The sequence below is a fragment of the Monodelphis domestica genome, chromosome 6 (assembly GCF_027887165.1).
Source record: "Monodelphis domestica isolate mMonDom1 chromosome 6, mMonDom1.pri, whole genome shotgun sequence".
Taxonomy (NCBI): Eukaryota; Metazoa; Chordata; class Mammalia; order Didelphimorphia; family Didelphidae; genus Monodelphis; species Monodelphis domestica.
Window position 1 is genome coordinate 43593367 of NC_077232.1, and position 20315 is coordinate 43613681.

General features: G+C 36.2%; 1 protein-coding gene across 1 annotated transcript in view; it reads left to right on the forward strand.

The window, feature by feature from the left end:
- Positions 1-1804: 1804 nt before the first annotated feature.
- Positions 1805-20315, forward strand: part of CCDC73 (coiled-coil domain containing 73) — a 182688-nt gene continuing 164177 nt past the window's right edge. Inside the window, exon 1 of the mRNA XM_056801974.1 lies at positions 1805-1928. The gene's annotated coding sequence lies outside the window, so the exon portion shown is untranslated. The remainder of the gene's footprint in view (positions 1929-20315) is intronic.

The window sequence follows — 20315 nt, forward strand, 5'->3', positions numbered from 1 at the left end:
GGTTGTATAAATCATACTATTTAAAAAAATAACTTTATTTCTTCTCACTTCTTGGTCTATGTTTTCTTTTTCAACATGACTAATATGCATGCATGTCTGTGTCTTTATCTGTTATTATAGACATCAATATATACACAGATATGAATTTGTATGTGAAATAATATATATGGATATATAGCTATAAAGAGAGACAGCATGGAAAAATGCACAATAGGTAGAAAGCGTGAATGATTCTTTAATTTTGTGATTTGGTCTCAGGAATCCAATTTGTATCACATTACCTACATTCTCTGGGATGGGGGAGACAAGGGCGTGAAAAAAAAAGACTGAGAGATTTTTGGACATAACTAATCTGAGACTTTGTTTCTCTGGAATAAACATATTCATTCTAATTTATTACATATTAACAATAAATCACATGTATTTTATTATTATATTATGTAATATATTATTATATAGAAATTAAATTTAAAAAATCACTGGTGACTCTGAAGAGCTCTTGTTTTTGTTGTTTGTGTCTATTGATATTTACCATATTAGAAATTAAAAATGCTATTGTGCCCAATGACAACAATGTTATATGATAATCAGCTGGGAATGATTTAGCTCTTCTCAGCAACGCAATGATCTAACACAATTCTGAAGGACTCATGATGTAAAATTTTATCTGACCAGTGAAAGAACTGAATGCAGATCGAAGCGTACTATTTTTTAAACTTACTTTCTTTTTCTCATTTTTCAATCTATGTTTTTTCAATATGACTACTGTGGAAATAAAAATAAATGGTTGCTTCATTTATGAAAAAAATTAAAATGGCTAAATTAAAAAATAGTTTCTATTACTTTGTTTAAAATAATAATAAATCATTTTGTGGAAGGAAACAAATAGAAAAAAAGAAAAAAGTTTGCTTTGATCTGGATTCAAATCAAATTAAAGGTTTAATTTTTCAGAGCAAAAAAAATATCCTTCTAATAGATCATCAGACCCCTGAGGTTAGATATGCTGAATTGTCTAAAAAACTTAGCATCTTTCTTGTAATATAGCAGTGAATTTGGAGTCAGAGGACCTAGGTTCAATTACTATTCTGTTGCTTACCCTGTGTGACCTTAGGTAAGTGACTCAAATTTTCTGGCCTCAGTTCCCTCATCTATAAAATGAAGGTGTTGGAAGAGATGAACTCTCAGGTGTCATCCAGTTCTATGAAGCATGTTTTTCATGTGCCTATTGGGTAATCCAGTCCTGCTGACACCAATGATAATTTCAAGGCACTTAGTGTAGCCTCAAATACTAACTCATTAATCTTCCTTAATCCTGACAATACAACATGTTCTTCATTTAATGAATGGACCAACAGGTGCAGAGTTATAGAGGGACCTGTCCAAGGTGATACAGTGAGTCAGGGGTAGCCTTGAAACTACGGTGTCTGGTTTCTGATCAATGTACTTTTCCACTCTCAGACCCTGCCTTTTGAGTGATAATTAATCATGCAGTAATTTCATTTAGGATTCACTCCCTGTGACTCATGAAGTGTTTCTTTTGCTTTTAGTCATGGTTTAAGATGCTCTATTCAATATTCCATATGATTAAACTGTAATCAGTCTCTCACGCAATAAATATTTCATTCAAGACAAATCCTGTCCTAATTTTGTTTTATTGACTGTTTTTTTAAATAAAAAGAGCAGGAGACTGGAGGTCAGAACAGTTAGATCCTAATCTTGACTGTGCCTTTCTATGCCTATCGGCTATTTCAATAGACTATATTTTAAAAAGTTTTATTAGTGCCTTTTGTTCTTTATCACAGGGTCATTTCCTGATGTCCTCTCCATTAATGGAACCCTCTGTACTAACCAAGAAAAGCAGCTGAGAAAAACTCATCCTGATGAGCACGTAGCATATGACAGTCCATTTCTCCTGAGAGAAGGAAAAGGTATGTCATTATTTGTCCTCCAGAACCAAGCCCCCTATCCAATTCTGCCATCAATATAAGGATCAGATATGAATACCCTGAAAGACCATTGTACATCAGTTGACACAGAATTTAAGAATACTTAGAAGGATGAAGATGTGTCAATCAACACAATGGGTTTTTTTTTTAAAGAAGGAAAGAAGGAAACAAGTGCCTACTATATTCCAGATACTATACTAAGTGCTTTACAAATATTTACATATTTGATCTTTTTAACCATCCTGGAGATATGAATGTTATTATTATAATATGCATTTTGCAGCTGAGAAAACCAAGGTAGACAGAGGTTAAATGACTTGCCTAGGGTCACACAGCTAGTGTCTGAGGATAGATTTAAACTTAGGTTTTCTTGTCTTCATGCCCAGTGCTCTATTCATAATACCTCTTAGGTATAAAGAAAAATAAAGATAGTAGGGTAAACATTTTTATTTAAAAGTAAAATTATAATATTCACTTATAATTATTTATAGTGAAAATCTCTTTGCATCAACAGGAAAAATTATAGTAAACTTATTTTAAAAATTGCATCAAATCCTTAGTCCTTCTAGTATATATCTTCAGAAGATTGAACATTTGACTCTTCTACTCAAAGTACTTTCTTCTTTTTTTTAGACCCTTATTTTCTATCTTAGAATTAATACTGTGTATTGGTTCCAAGGCAGGAAAGTGGTAAGGTGTAGGCAATGGGGATTAAGTGACTTGATCAGGGTTACAGAGCTAGGAAGTGTCTGAGGCCAGGTTTGAACCTAGGATCTTCCATCTCTAGGCTTGGCTTTCACTGCACTGAGCCCATCTGCCCTCTCAAAGCACTTTCAATGGCTCTTTACTGTCTACAGACTAAAGTTCACTTGTTATTTGTCCTTTGTTTGGGGCAGAGGACCAATGACATCATGGGGTGATGTCTTGACTAGAACATGAATTGGATTTAAATGACACCGAGCTGCACAAGGTCATCTGCCTCACTCTTACTTCCAGAGTCATTGAAGTCCAATGGCAAGACAACATTCAGGATGACTGGAGATGTCCCAGGAGGTAGTGGATGTCCTTGACCCATTCTACCAGGGGAAATCTTCACATGCTTGGGGTAGACAACCTGCTGACTCACTGATGAAGTCTGAAGTCTATCAGTTACTCTCATCTTGGTTTAGCCTACCTGCCAAGATGGTTTTATTGAGGTGTTGCTCATGTGTATGCTTCTTGGAGTCATAGGTGAGAATTAGGTGAAAGGTGGACACCAAAGGAGGATGACCATTCCAGAAAAGGACGTGATAAGCCCTCACACCAGAAGTGCTAGTCCTCTCTAGACATCCCATGGACTACAAAGTTCATTTAGTATTTTATTCAAGGCCAACCATCATCTGGTCCTAACTTATCTTTCATCTTCTATTCTCAATAGTGAACTCTTCACTATGCTTAACTAATCTACTCAGTGATCTCTGTATATATATATATTTTTCCCCTATGATTTTATTCCTCTGTGTCTTGGTTCATAACATCCACCTGACTTGATATTCCATCTCTCCTCTGCTCCATCTAGTCAAATCTCTATTAATACATTGTGCAATTGGAAAAAAATTAAGCTTTGTGAAGCTGGAGACTCTACCTTGATTATCTCTCTTCCTCCCCACAACTTCTAGTGCAAGCCTTTGAGTAAACTTGGCATTTGACGACTGGTTGTTGAGTGAATAGGTGAACCGGTGGATTCTAGTTTTGCTGTCTGATCAGAGCCTCAATTTGGGAAAGTATATCTGAATTGCTTTCTCTTATCTAGAGCATGGATGAGCTATAGAGGTTTCCTCTTCAAATGTCAGAAGACGTTATTGCCTCATCCATTCTCTCAAGTATGACCCCTTTGTATGGCTGCCTCACACATCTCATATGTCATCAATTACTTATCTTGGTATTTTATCTGATTATCTCATGCCAAGAGTTTCACTGCCAGCTCAACCTCTTGTGAAGTTGCATTTTCCTCCTAGGGTTTTTGAAGGAGTCACAGGAAGTTGCATGGCTGATTAACATGTCATGAACCGGGTCCCAGAGAGCAACAAGGTTTTAATTGAGTCTGTTCTAACCCTGAAATTTGCCCAGAGGACTGAATGTCCTGGGTTATTCCCAAACACAAAGAACAATTGATTCCCATATAAGACTGAGACAGTGAGGTGGTGTGTGTGTGTGTGTGTGTGTGTGTGTGTGTGTGTGTGTGTGTGTAGAGGAGGTAATAGAGTACTGGAACATTGAAAATCTGAGTTCAAATTCTGTCTCAGACATCTATTTGACCCTGGCCAAGTCACTTAACCTCTCTTTTTCTCAGTTTTCTCATCTGAGACAATTGCTTCTTGTCTGATGTTGCTTCCTTACTGCCTTTAAATGTCCAAGTCTAACCCATTCTCAGAAAACATCCATTTATCCATTCCTGCTATCACCTCTATAACTCTCCTTCCTTTTGTGGCTAAACTTCAGAAGTAATTTACAATAAATGCCTCCATTTCCTTTCCTTTTCCTTTCTTCATACCTCTCTTTTATCTGGATTCTAACCTTATTATTCAACCCAAACTGCTCTTTCTAAACTTATCATCATTGATCTCTTAATTGTGAAATCTTATGTCTTTTTTCCTGATCTTCATCTTTCTTTATCTCTTTGTAGCCTCTGACACTGTCTATATTCTCTTTTCCTTAATAAGCTATTTTTTTCTAGATTCCAAGACGCTTTGCTATTGTGGTTCTCTTCATACTTTTTTTCTTTCCTGGAATTTCTTTCAGGTCATGACAACTGATGGTACAGTCTCCCAGGACTTTGTCCTAGATCTTCTCCCTTTATATGATTTCACTTAGGTAGCTTATCAACTCCCATGGATTCAATTATCATCTTTATTCTGAAAATTCTCAAATCTACTTCTCCAGTCCTAACCTTTTTGCTTGTGTTTTTAACTGCCTGTTGGACATCTTGAACTACATATTCCTTAGACATCTTAAAATCAAATTAAAAAACTAATTTTAATAACAAATTTCCACAGCAGTTTTCTAAAGTTATATAATCCAAATTGTCTCCTTCTCTTCTTCTTTCCACCTTCTCAGAAATGACAAGGAGTTCAATCTGGGTAATACATATATTTTCACATAAACATGTTTGCATATTATTCATTTTTGTAAGTGAATAATCCTATAAAACCAAAACCCTAAAACATATACTGAAATAAACAAGTGATAAATCATACTTCCATCTGCATTCTTATTTCAACAACTCTATCTCTGGAGGTAGATAGCATTCTTTTCCATAAGTCCCTCAGAATTATTCAGGATCCTTGTATTATTGTTAGTAGCAAAGTCTATCACATTTGATCATTCCACGATATTGTAGTTCTTGAGATAATTTTCTCTAGGTACTGCTTATTTCACTCTGCATCAGTTTATGTAGGTCTTTCCAGTTCTTTCTGAAATCATCCTGTTCATCATTCCTTATGGCACAATAGCATTCTATCAAAATCATATACCACAATTTGTTCAGCCATTCCCCAAGTGAGGGACATCCCTTTAGTTTCCAATTCTTTGCCACCATAAAGAGAGCAGCTATAAATATTTTTGTACAAACATGACCTTCCAATTTTTTTTATCTCTTTGGAATACAAGACCTCATAGTGGTATTACTGGATAAAAAGGTATGCATTCTTTTATAATCCTTTGGGTATAATTCCAAATTGCCTTCCAGAATGGTTGGATCAGTTTCCAACTCCACCAGCAATGCATTAGTGTCTCAATTTTCCACATTCCTTCCAACATTTATAATTTTCCTTTAGTGTCATATTGGTCATGATGTCTGATAGGCATGAGGTGGTGGCTCAGAGTTGTTTCAATTTACGTTTCTCTTATCAAGATGGATTTAGAACATTTTTATATGATTATCGATATCTTTGATTTCTTGATCTGAAAACTGCCTATTCATATTCTTTGACCATTTATCAATTGGGGAATGACTTGGATTCTTATAAATTTGATTTAGTTCATTATATATTTGAGAAATGAGACCTTTATCAGAGAAATTTATTATAAAATTTTTCCTCCCAGTTTGTTATTTCTCTTCTAATCTTGGTTGCATTGATTTTGTTTGTACAAAGCATTTTAAATTTAATATAATCAAAATTATTCATTTTACATCTTGTAATGTTCTCTATCCCTTGTTTGGTCATAATTTTCCCCTTCTCCATAGATCTGACAGGTAAACTATTCTATGTTCCCCTTATTTACTTATACTATCTCCTTTTATGTTTAAATCATATATCCCTTTGACCTAATCTTCATATAGGGTTTGAGATATTTATCTAAACCTAATTTTTGCCATACTGTTTTCCAATTTTCCTAGCAGTTTTTGTTAGATAGTAAGTTCTTATCCCCAAAGCTAGAATCTTTGGGTTTATCAAACACCAAATTGCTGAGGTCATTTGCTCCTACTCTATTCCATTGATCTGCCTTTCTATTTCTTAGCCAGTACCAGATTATTTTGAAAATTACTGCTTTATAATACACTTTAAGATCTGGTACCACTTAGCCACCATCCTTCACATTTTTTTATTAGTTCCCTTGATATTCTTGATCTTTTGTTCTTCCAGATGAATTTTGTTATTATTTTTTTCTCATTCTATAAACTTGTTTTAGTTTTTTGTTTTATTTTGATTGGTATGGCACCGAATAAATAAATTAATTTAGATAGGATTGTCTTTTCTATTATAACTAATGTTCCATTTACCCATGAGAAATCAATGTTTTTCCAATTGTTTAGATTTAACTATTTGCGTGAAAAGTGTTTTGTTGTGCTTGTCTTAGAAAATAGATTCCCAGGTATTTCATATTGTCTAGAGTGATGTTAAATAGAGTTTCTTTTTCTAATTTTTGCTGCTGAGTTTTGTTGGAAATATATAGAAATGCTGATGATTTCTGTGGGTTTATTTTATATCCTGCAACTTTGCTAAAGTTATTAATTATTTCAGCTAGTTTTAAGTTGATTTTCTAAGATTCTCTAAGTATACCATCATATCATCTGCAAAAGAATGATAGTTTAATTTCTTATTGCCTACTTTAATTCCTTTAATTTTTTTCTTCTCTAATGACTAAAGTCAGCCTTTCTATTACAATATTAAATATTAGTGGTGATAATGGGCATCCTTGCTTCACTATTGATCTTACTGGAAAGAATTAAATGCAAAATTTAAAAAACTGAACTATTTATCTACCCCTCTCACCAATTCTCCCTCTTCCCAACTTTCCTAGGAAAGGGCACCACCATCTTCCCAGTCATCCAGGGCTACAAGTGTCACCCAGGACTACTCACTCTCTCTCACCTTCTTTTTTTCTTTATATCTAACCAGTTGCCAAGTCCTGTTGATTTTACTCTTACTCTGTATCTTCTACTTTTAACTTGTGTATATACTTCTTCTCGCCTCTGAAACTGCCACCACCCTTGTTTAGATCCTCATTACCCAACTAAAATTTTACCTTCAATAGGAAGTCTTTCCCATTCTAGAGCCTTTCCTCTATTGATTATCTCTAATTTATCTTGGACAGAGCTTGTTTATCCATAGTTATTTACATGCTATTTTTCCTATTTGACTATGAGCTCCTTAAGAGCAGAGGATGGTTTTCAGTCTTTCTTTGAATCCCCAGCTATTAGAACAATGTCTAGAACCAACTAAGTTCTCAATAAATGCTTGTTGATGTGATTTGTTGATAGATTGATGTGCACTAGAACTGCTGCTGATCTAACAAAGAAGGTTGAGAAGGAGACAGATTAGAAGAGAGTTGGAGACAGCAGTATCCAAAATGCCATTGGAAAGGAGTGTATCAAGAAGAAGAGAGTGGTCAGTAGTGTCTAAAACTGAAGAGAAGTCAAGGAAGATGAGGACTGAAAAAAGGTTATTGGATGAAGTGATCTAGAGACTGTTAGTATTTGTGGAGAGAGCAGCTTGACTTAGTGTTTGAGTCAGAAAGCAGGTTACAAGGGGCAGAGGAGTAAGTAGGCAACAAGGAAATGGAAACAATCAGGGTAGATCACTTCTAGGAATTATGCTTCAAAAGAGAGGAAAACTTTAGTATAATAGCTTAAGGAAATGTCAAAAACAAGTAAAGATTGGACTTTTTTGTTTGTTTTAGAAGAATGAGGAGTTCTGGGAACATTCTTAAGCATCAAGGAAGATACCAGTAGAAAAATAAATATAAGAAGAAAAGGAGAGGGAGTAATCAAGGTAGCAACTTCTTTGAAGAGACAGAAAAGGGTGGGATTAAGAAATTGACTTTGCCAAGGAGAAGGAACAGCTCTTCCTTAGATACCAGAACAAAAGAGGAGAGGAGAAACCCAAAAGAGGTATTTTGACTTCTAGAGTAGCAGAGGAATTTATAATAATGGTCTTGATTTTCTCAGTAAAGCAGGAATCAAAGTCTTCTGCTGAGGAGGAGGCAAGGAGGTATCATACTTAGTCTTGGAAAGAAGTCATAAAATCCTAGATTTAGAGCTGGAAGGGACTCCTGAAGCTATCTAGTCCAACCTTGTCATTTTATAGATGAGGAAATTGAGACCCAAAGAAAGAAAGTGAGATAGCCAAAGTCATTTAGGTAATTAGTAGTACGGTTGGAGTTTGAATTCAGATCCTCTTACTCCAAATATAGTACCCTTGACCACCTGGAGATTTGGAAGAACTATGATGGAGAATGTAAAAGAAAATCAATCAAGGAATAATCAAAGGTTGCCATGTAACAATAAGTATACAGTTTATAATTAGACTCATAGACTTGTATGCCCAGATGGTATAATCATACGATGCAGTTAACACATGTAAAGTGCTTATTTTTCCAGATTCTTTTTATTTACTTGTTATTTAGTTTAACATTCTTTTCTTTTTAAATTTTGAGTTCCATGTACTTTTCCTCCCTCCAACCCCTCCTCCATCCACTGAGAAGGCAAACAACATGGTATCAATTATAAGTGTGAAATCATGCAAAAAATATGCCCATGTTTGCAAAAAAAAACACCCCAAGAAATAAGGAATAAGGAAATTATATTTTAATCTGCACTCAAGAGTTCACCAATTATCTCTCTGAAGTTGGATTGTATTTTTTCATCACAAGTTCTTTGAAATTATCTTGGATCATCATATTGATCAGGGTACCCAGAGTAGCTAAGTCTTTTATAGTTGATTATCAATAAAACACTACTGTTACTATCAGGCACAATGATTTCTCGGTTCTTCTCAATTCATCAAAAGAGTGCTTTCTATATAAATGCTAATCATTTTATTTTATTTATATTATATTTTTATTTATATATATTTATATTTATATCATATTTATATATATAAATAATATGTATTTATATATTTTAATTTATATTATAGTATAATATAGTATATAATTATATTATAATATATTATAACATAATTATGTTATAATATATTAATAATTGATATAGAAAAATGGAGAAGATAAATGGTAGGAATAATCAGGAGTCAGAGTTTATTTTAGTTTGAGCAGCTACATGAAAAGTGAGTGAGAAACTCAAAGTTAGAGAATAGTATATAGTTGAACAGGTCAACCATAAGGTCAGCACTGTGAAGGGAAAACAAGCAAATATTATAGATGGACTGACAGAGCCAGAAGAGGTGGAAGGACTGAATCAGGTCATGGTGAGGAGGAGTGAGACAGAAGGGAAGGTGGAAGGTTCAGAGGTATGGAATCAACCTGGCCAGTTCTCAGCTCAAATACATTTGTTGGCTCCCTATGACCTCTAGGATGAAATGCACACTTTCCACAGTCTGACTAGAAGCTACTTGAGATGACTTTGGCATCCCTGATATCTTCCCAAGCTCTACACACTCCATAGAACCTGCTTCTACCACCTTCCTGACCATTGGAACAAATTGTTTTCATCTGCTTGTTCTGCCAGGGAAAGTCTTCCCATGTCTGGGGTAGACACTCCCCTAACTCAAAGATGGGTTTGACGCTTGTCGGTTACCCTCAATCTGGTTGATTCCATCTGCTGAGGCAGTTTACAGTGTGGCCTCTGTATCTTCTTGGAGTCAAGGTACTCCTCAACTCACATCTCTTTGACTTCATTCACCATTATTTCCTCTGTTACTTCTGTCTCTGTTGAAGAGATGATCCTTCTACTGACCAACATAAACCCCTCTATTTGTAGACTTGACTCCATCCTTCCCTCTTGCCTCACGATTATTCTTTGTCTCTTCTTTGGTCTACGTTTGTCTGTATTTCTCTTTCTGCTTCTCTCTCTGTGTCTTTTTGTCTCTCTCCTCCCTTATATCACTCCCCTTTTTCTCTCTAAAACGGTCTCCCTCCTTAACACTTATGAACATGTCCACATTTCTTCTATTCTTAAAAAAAAACAACACAATATCCACTCTTTTGTTGCTGTCCAGTCAGTCAGTTTTATATGACTCTTCATGATCCCATGGATCACAGCATGCCAGACTCTTCTATTCTCCACTCTCTCCTGAAGTTTGCCCAAGTTCATATTCATTGCTTTCATGACCCTATCTAACCATTTCATCCTCTGCTACCTCTGACTCCATTAGCCTTCAATCTTTCCCAACATCAGAGTCTTTTCCAATGAGTCCTATCCTCCCACTCTGTGGCCAAAATTGTTAAGCTTTAGCTTCAGTATTTGGCCTTCCAGTGGATAGTCTGACAACTTCTCTAATATTGACTGATTTGATCTCCTTGCTGTCCAAAGGACTACAAAGAGTTTTCTAGCACCATAATTTGAAAATATCAATTCTGCAAAGCTCAGCTTTCCTTATAGTACAACTCTCAACAGCCAGACATTGTACTGCCATTTCTCTTTCTCAATAAATAGTTATTCCTTTGCTGATGAGATCACAGATCCATTTCAGTATTGAGTTCCTCGTTTTAGGGATTATTTCTTGTCCCACACAAGGAAAAAGAAAAAGGAAAAAACCATATTGTAGAGACACCGGGAATATTAAAGAAAACCCAGAATGTCTTTTCACTCACTTTTTTTTCTTTCAAAACAGGGTGGTCTTTGACTTTAGATTCTAGTGAAATGAGCAAAATACTGGGAGTCAGGAAACATAGGTTTCATTCCTAGTCCTGCCATTAATGTGACCTAGGACAAATCACCTCACCGTGATCTCAGTAGCAGTTTGTTTATCTCTAAAGCAAGAGGATTAGATTATATGATTCCTAAGGCTCTTTCCACTTCTAAAATTCTCTGGCAATGATTAATTAAGTTAGAGAATCCAATCAACCCCCCAAAAGGGTGCATGTATATTTATCACTTTAATAAAGATATATTCTATTAATTTGGGAAAGTGCATGAGAGCATTAATTTTACTCCCACAGTCTTAATGAAGAAATAAAGAAGCTAATTTTCCATTACCACTCAAGGGGTAATCCACTCCTTCACACACTGAGAAATTAATGTAACAGATCCAGTCAACTGAACAGTTTATGCATCTTTTCCTTTTCCAATTCCAAATGTAAAATCTGTATTTCACATAATGACCTTAAGAGAAGTTAGGTAAGAATATTTTAAACTTCTTGTTAAATTTAATTTCATAAGTGTTAGGATTCTGTTTTTTTCTCTTGCTATTATATCAAGGGTCTCTGTGTCCAAAAAAATTCATCATTTTGTGCCTCTTTGGTGGTGCTTAGAGGTTAGCACAAAAAATTCCCAAATTTTTTTTTGGCCTAGTCTTTGTTGCAATAGGCTGTATCTCCAACTCCTGCCTGGAATTCACTCCCTCCTCTTATGGAATCTTCTATACCTGGAACCTTACACGTGATGATACATTTCCATCTTTCACGCAGTCCCACTTCTTCTGACATTAGAGGAAGCCAGTTAGAGATACCTGAACACCTCTTAATGAAACTTGAATGCATCCAGCAGGTCACGACTCAGGATGGGCTTTTCTTTGGGTTTGGCCATTATGGTTAAATGGTAGACTCTGCTATGAATACCAGTTGCCAGATCACTGGTCCACTACTTAGGACTGGATTTTCTTTGGGCTTGGCCATAATGCCTAAATGGTAGACTCTATTATGGATTCCCGTTGTTGGGTCTCTGGTGGCTCTTCCATCCTTTCAAACCTTCCAAGATCAGACCTGGTCTGTTCCATTTCCTTTATTCCTTTACCTAGGATCAAGAAAGAAAACACACAATAAATACAAAAACAAAGTTGGCACCAAATGTTCAGGGCCTCGTAGCAGGTATGTAGAGAGGAAACGTAGTCATTCTAGCAGGCTGCTCTTGCCATTCTCTCTGCCCAGAAACTTACATCATTTCCCCCCTCCTCACTTGAAAACCATCAGGGAAGACAGGTTGAGTTTCTCTGTTGAAACTTTTTCTATGTATACGCAGTTCTGGCTTAGCAGACCATTGAAAGACTTTTTGGCAGTATGTAGTAAATGAACAGGAAATAGTCAAGATGCCTGAGTATGTTCTTAATTAGAGAGGGAAGGGGTTCTGCATTTCCAGAAGCAGGCTTGCCAAATCTCTCTGAGCACTGATGCTAGGCAAGGAGTACTGAATGTAGTGTAAGATCAGGACCCTCATTGGCCAATCTTCCCGATAATAGATTTATTCTGGAACTTATATTCTTCTGAAAAGCCAGAGGGCAGCCTCTCAAAGGAGTATGGCAAGCAGTTCCTGCTGTAACTTGGAGACTATCAAGTCCAAATCTCTGACGGCATTCTTGAATGTATCCCTTCCCTGTCTTGGTATGGAGATGTTAGCTGATGCCCTGGTTTGGGGAGCAGGTGTGACTCTGGTATCTTTTCCCTGTTGCTCTCGCCTTCTCTTTTTTAGCTCCTATCCTTATGTGTGTCAAGTTACACCACAACCTTCTCTTATGTGAATGACAATGGGAATCGTTAGCTAAATTAATCAATCAATGAGCATTTATTTATTTTGTGCTGGTCTAATTCTTCTGTGAAACTCCCTTTATGTGTCAAGACTATTGCAACAGAATGAAATGCTTAGTGAGAGGCTGGTCCTCAGAGAAGAGATGGCTTGTTGCCAAGCTCCAGGCATAAAGCCCTTCAGCTTGGAAGAATTTGCTGGATGCAAATTCTATCAATCAATCAACACACAATTATTGGGCATCTCATTTGTTCCAGGCTGTGCTCAGTTGGTTAACTAACTTTTATTAAGCACCTACTATATTCCAGGTCTTGTGCCAAATACTAGGGATTCAAAGAAAGAAAGGGGAAAAAAAAGAATCCCTACTGTCAAGGAGCACACAGTCTAATAAGAGGAGACAACATGCAAATAGCTATGCATAGACAAGATAGACATAGGATAAACTGGGAGAGGGGTAGTCTCAGAGGGAAAGTAATAAAACCAAGGATGCTTGGGAAAGGTGCTCTTTGTGGAAAGTGGGACTTTAGCTGGAACTTGAAGGAATCCAGGGAAAGCAGGAGGTGGAGATGAAGAGGGAGAGAATTTCAGGCTGTCTGTCTCTATAAGTAGTGAGAAGGGAGCCCAAAAGAGAGACTTGAGACATTTTGGGATTAAATGTTAAATTAACTCCCCTAAATGGTAAATGTTTAATTACTGATTCTCCAAAAGTGGGACACATAATTTTAAAATTTAATAAACATTATTAATATTTTCTCCATGACTTCCTTAAATTGAGACCAGAACTTTTCTTCACAACTTTCTTAAAATGAAGCCATAACTTTTCTCCATAACTTTCTTTTCTTACTTTAAAAACACTTTACCTTTTGTTTTAGATTGGATGCTGTGTATTGGTTCCAAAACAGAAGAATGGTAAAGGATAGGCAACTGGGATCAAGTGACTTGTCTAGGTCACACAACTAGGAAGTGTATGAGGCAAGATTTGATCTAAGAACTTCTATCTAATTGAGTCACTGCCCCTCCCCACAATTTTCTTTTCTTTTTTTCAATTTGGAAATTTTTATTTAATTAATCAATTTAGAATATTTTTCCATGGTTACATGATTCACGTTCTTTTCCTCCCCTCCCTATAGCCTCCTCCCATAGCCAATGCACAATTCCACTGGGTTTTACATGTGTCCTTGTTCAAGACCTATTTCCATATTATTGATATTTGCAATAGAGTGATCATTTAGAGTCTACATCCCCAATCATATCCCCCTCCTCAACCCATGTGATCAAGCAGTTGTTTTTCTTCTGTGTTTCTGCTCCCACAGTTCTTTCTCTGGATGTGGATAGTGTTCTTTCTCATAAGTCCCTCAGAATTGTTCTGGATCATTGTATTGCTGCTTGTAGAGAAATCCATTACATTCGATTATACCACAGTGTATCAGTCTCTGTGTACAATGTTCTCTGGTTCTGCTCTTCTCACTCTGCATCACTTTCTAGAGGTCATTCCAGTTCACATGGAATTCCTCCACTTTATTATTCCTTTCAGCACAATAGTATTCCTTCACCAACAGATACCACAATTTGTTCAGCCATTTCCCAATTGAAAGGCATCCCCTCCTTTTCCAATTTTTTTTGCTACCACAAAGAGCGCAGCTATGAATATTCTTGTACAAGTCTTTTTCCTTATTATCTCTTTGGGGTATAAACCCAGCAGTGCTATGGCTGGATCAAAGGGCAGACAGCCTTTTAGCGCCCTTTGGGCATAGTTCCAAATTGCCATCCAGAACGTTTGGATCAATTTACAACTCCACCAGCAATGCATTAATGTCCCAATTTTGCCACATCCTCTCCAACATTTATTACTTTTCTTTGCTGTCATGTTAGCCAATTTGCTAAGTGTGAGGTGGTAACTCAGAGTTGTTTTGATTTGCATTTCTCCAATTATACAAGATTTAGAACACTTTTTTCATGTGCTTATTGACAGTTTTGATTTCTTTATCTGAAAATTGCCCATTAATGTCCCTTGCCCATTTATCAATTGGGGAATGGCTTAATTTTTTGTACAATTGATTTAGCTCCTTATAAATATGAGTAATTAAACCTTTGTCAGAGTTTTTTGTTATGAATATTTTCTCCAATTTGTTGCTTCCCTTCTAATTTTAGTTGCATTGGTTTTGTTGGTACAACCTCCTTTTAATTTAATTTAATGTAATCAAAATTATTTATTTTACATTTTGTAATTTTTTCTAACTCTTTCTTGGTCTTAAAATCTTTCCTCTCCCAAAGATCTGACAAGTATACTATTCTGTGTTCACCTAATTTACTTATAGTTTCCTTCTTTATATTCAAATCATTCACCTATTCTGAGTTTATCTTGGTATAGGATGTGAGATATTGATCTAAACCTAAACTCTCCCATACTATTTTCTAATTTTCCCAGCAGTTTTTGTTGAATAGTGGATTTTTGTCCCCAAAGCTGGAATCTTTGGGTCCACATTTTTCTTAAGTTGTTGATGAGTAAAACAATAAATCAAGACCTGATTCATAGCTGGCTAATTTCCAAGCTCTAAAAGCTCACACTGAAAATTTAGCAGTAGATCTGACTCCAACATACTTCTGGATACCTCTTGGCCAGCATGTTTGACCTGGATAAAGATCCAGTAGAAGAGAGAGAGAAGAAGGTGTTCAACAGTTAGGAGGAGACCCAGGAAACAACGGGGTGAGAGATAACTAGAGAGAAGAGAGGATCAAGGAGGAGAAGATGATCAATAGTGTTAAAGACTGCAGAGAGGTAGATGAGAATAAAGACTGGGAAAATGCCATTGAATTTGGTAATTTAGACATCACTGGCAACTTTAGAGATAGTAGTTTTAGTTGAATGATAGTTGGAAGATTACAAATAGTTAAGAAGAGAATAAGAGGAAAGGAAGTGGGAGCACTATGGAAAGTATCTTTCTTGAGGAGGTTAGCCTTGAAAATGAGAAGAAATATCAGATGATAGGTAGCAGGGACAGAAGGATCAAGTAAGATTTTTTTTTTTGGGTAGGAGAGAAAACATGGGCATGTTTGTAGGCAGTAGAGAAGTAAGCCCACTAGTGACAAGGAGAAACTAAAGATAAAGGAGAGAGTAGGGATGACGTAGAAGGAGAAGATAGGATAGGATATGATCATTTTTATGTGTAGAGGGTTTGTCTTGGCAAAGAAAAGGTCCATATTTCATGTGACACAGGGTGAAGGGAGGATAATGGCTGAAGGCATCTAGGTGGTGTGGGATGAGGAGGAAGCTTACAGAAAATGGCCTGACCTTTTTCAGTGAGCAATGAGGCAACATGAGATGGAATTGTGAAAGGTTTGAGGAGGGCTGAAAAGGTTTGGTGGATCCTCTGTGGTAAATGGGATAGGGTATCAATTATGGAGGTGTAAAAGCATTGCCTTTCTGTGGTGAGGGGCAGCTGAGATTATGTAATACAAATTTGAGGTAGACCTGGTCAGCTCAGTTTCATGATTTTCTCCATCTTGGTTCAACAACAAATAAGAAGGTAGTCAGAGCAAACCAAGCCTAGGGTATGGCCAGACAAAGTCTTCATGAGGATTAAAGGTCAAAGGACCCAACTGAAGAAGCCCATGTGAAGCTGAACTGATTCACTGAAGGGTCAAGATGGAGAAAATGTAGTCAGTGCAGGAATGATGATGAACTGAGAAAGAGTCAAGAGGTGGAGGGATTAGAGGTCACAATGATGATGAAGAACAAGGTTTCGGCTTGCAAGATGGAGCGTATTTGTTTTAGGTGCTGGGCAACCAAGTACAAAGAATGAAACCATCCCTATTTGAAAAGACTTTATAATCTAATGAGGGAGACCAATATATGCAACGTAAATATAAAGAGAATAAACAAAAATACACACAAAATAATTAAATGCAAGGTAGTTTGGTAGGGAGTACACTAAACAGTTGTGGAAAGCAGGGAAGGTTTCATGTAGAAGAGGAGGCCTGAGCTCCACAGGAAGACAGAAACTCTATGAAATGGAAATAAGAAAGAACATTTCAGGCACGAAGGGCAGCCACTACAAAGGCACAGAGATGGGAGATAAGGTTTCTTGCATGAGGCACAGAGACAAAGTCACTTTGGCTGGATAATAGTTTGTAGGATGAGTGATGCCCAATGAAGCTAGAAAGGTAGGTTGGGACCAAGTTGCTTTTAAGGCTTTAAAAGCTAAATAGAAGTGTTTATATTTTATCCTTGAGGCTGCTGATGGTTACTGAGCAGAGCAACCAAATGGTCTCTCAACTCTCTTAGTTTAATTTTCAAGGACTAGGAATCATCCTCATGCCATAGTGAAGATAAAGCATTATAGGAGGACCTTTATCTTTAGGGAAAGAGCATTAGGTTCCCTTCAGTTAATCAACAACATTTACTGAGCACACAGTATTAGACAGGATAGTCTTTGCTCATAGTTTTTTTAAATTTAAATTTAATTAATTAATTAAGAATATTTTTCCATGGTTACATGATTCATGTTCTTTTCCTCCCTTCCTTCCTCCCCACTCCTGTAGCCAATGAGCAATTCCACTGGGTTTTACATGTATTATTAACCAACTCCCATTTCCATACCACTAATATTTTCAATAGAGTAATCATCCAGAGTCTACATCCCCAATCATATCCCCATCGAACCATGTGATCAAGTGAATGTTTTTCTTCTGTGTTTCTACTCCCACAGTTCTTTCTCTGAATGTGGATATTTGCTCATAGTTTTTAAGGAAAGAAAAAGCAATTTATATTTATAAAATGTTTTGTTTTTACTTTTTTTTTTCTGTGGCATTAGTATCTCAAGGAAATTCTCATTTCTTCTTTTTAAACCTGTACTTTCTGTCTTAGACTCAATACTATGGATTGGTTCTGAGGGAGAAGAGTGGTAGGGGGTAGGCAATGGAACTTAAGTGACTTACCCAAGACTATGTATCTAGAAAGTGTCTGAAGTCAAATTTGAACCCAGAACCTCCTGTCTTCAGACCTGGTTCTCAATTCAATTAGCCAGCCCCTTTCATTTCTAAAATAAAGAATCTGATGGTTAAAGTCTTTCTCAAAACACACAAACAAACAAACAAAACAAACAAGCAACATAGAACTCAGAACTCCTTACTCATTTTCTTTCCAAATGTTATGTTTTAACCACGGTTCAGTTATGATATCAATTAAGTTTTGTATTAAATTCTTATTTTTATCAATCCTCTTTCTAGCTGAAAAAAAGTGTAATCTTATATGATAATTTACATGGCTTTTTGGATAGTGTCAGATATGTAGAAGTTGGATTTTTGTGTATATGAAATATATACATATCAGATACAGACCTAAACAATGAAATCAGTATGAAGTGAATTATGGAGACAACCAATCTGTAAGATCTAGAGGAATAGCTTAGATAAGCTCTAACTCTATGATGTAATTTGAAGGGCATCAGAAAAGGTCTTCCCTGACCAAAACATTTATTCTACTGGATTATTTTGCTTTAAAACGCTGAAGGCAAGTGTTTCAAAAAACATCTGGTAGCGATAACATAAACCATTATCTGCTATTGATACTCTAGCTGAAATTAGTTAATGATTTTATTAAGAAAAGGGTCCTGAAAGAGGATTACTTAGGATGTGTAAGCAAAACATTTTCCATGATCTTGCCAGTCCTTAATATCCTCTACCTGAGATACTGGATTTAGAGAAAGGAAGACCTAAGTTCAAATCTAGACTCAGATACTAGCTGGGTGACTTTGGAGCAAATCACTAAATCACTGTCTGCCTCAGTTTCTTCATTGGTAAAAGGATTGTAAAATAAGATATTTGTAAAGTACGTTGCCATCTTTGAAGCATTATATAAGTGCTAACCATTATTCTTTATTATTTATCTGTATCTGTATATGTATTGTTTCCAACTTGAGGAATATTTGTTGTTGTTCAATTGTTTTCAGTTGTGTATGACTCTTTGTGCCCCCTTTGGGGTTTTCCTGGTAGAGATACTGGAGTGGTTTGCCATTTCCTTTTTCAGATCATTTTACAGTTGAGGAAATTGAGGCAAATAAGGTGAAATGACTTGCTTAGGGTCACACAGCTAAAAAGTATGTGAGGATGGATTTGAACTCATGAATCTGAGTCTTCTTGGCACTCTACCCATGGTGCCACCTAGCCATTCCACAGAGGAAAATATTAGGTTTATGAAAACCTTTTTATTTTGTTTTTGTCTGTGTTTCCAGTGTCTAGTACAAAACCTGGCACATAGTAAGTAGATATCTTATAAATGCTTTTTTATATTTGAACATTTTTATTTAATTAATTAATTCAGAATATTTTTCCATGGTTACATGATTCATGTTCTTTCCCTCCCCTCCTCCCACTCCCACAACGAACAGTTCCACTGGGTTTTATATGTGCCATTACAAATGCTTTTTGAATGGAATTGAATTGATATCAGGAAAGAGAAAAAGAAAAGTCTAGGCTCTAGGGCCTGTCCAGAGTGGAGAGTCTTGGCCAGCATGTGAACATATAGGGAGAGAGGAGAGTTAAGAAATTGGAGATTAAACATGTATAACTCAGTGGATTTGCTTTTCAATTTCAGGAGGGAGGAGGGAAGAAGGGAGGGAGACAACATGAATCATGCAACCATGGGAAAAAATTAAAATAAAAAAAGATTAAAAAACGAAATTGGAGATTAAGGGGCATTGAAGAAAAATCTAACCTGCTCGCCAATTTTATTTAGGCATAATTCTCTTTTCCATGTTATATAAAATTTCAAAATTGTTTTAATTGGGTTCTCATAGATATTAAAAATCATATGTGGATAAAATGCTAATTTGCATATCATATACGTATGGCCCTAAGCATTGTTTTCAAAGAAGTCCTTTGATTGATTTCACGTTTTTATGATCTTAGACTCTGGGGTTTCTATTTAAATTAAATTCACATTTTGGATATGGCTTCTTGCACTTGGGTTGACTTTACATGGTTGCAGGAATGGGGCTCCCAAGGCATTTTTCATGCATTTTATTGTGAGTTGGGTTTTAAGATATCTTTCATCCTTCTTCTGCACATGTGGAATTCCTATTAACGTCAAGGGAATTTACCGTCATTGAAATGAGGGGAGTCGGTGCCCTTGAAAAGTTTCTTAAGTACTCTTTGAGTTTATAAATGGCATTATATGTTTATGAACATCTTATAAAATTTTAAGTAGCAAGGACATGAGCAGAATAAAAAGCTGAGACTGAGAATAAGTTTACACTAACAGTTGCAGGGAAATGGAGAGGAGAAATGACATGTGGATCTACTTGCCTGCCTCGTTTTTCCCCTTTACAAGTTAGAAGAGAGACTTTGCGAAAAAGTAGTGCCTTGGGGTGACCAAACTGGAGAACCTTTTGGGTGTGGAGGGACAGGGATTTAAATGATTGTATACTTCATTGATTCTACTGACTAGTCCCCTTTCTCCCCAGCTATTT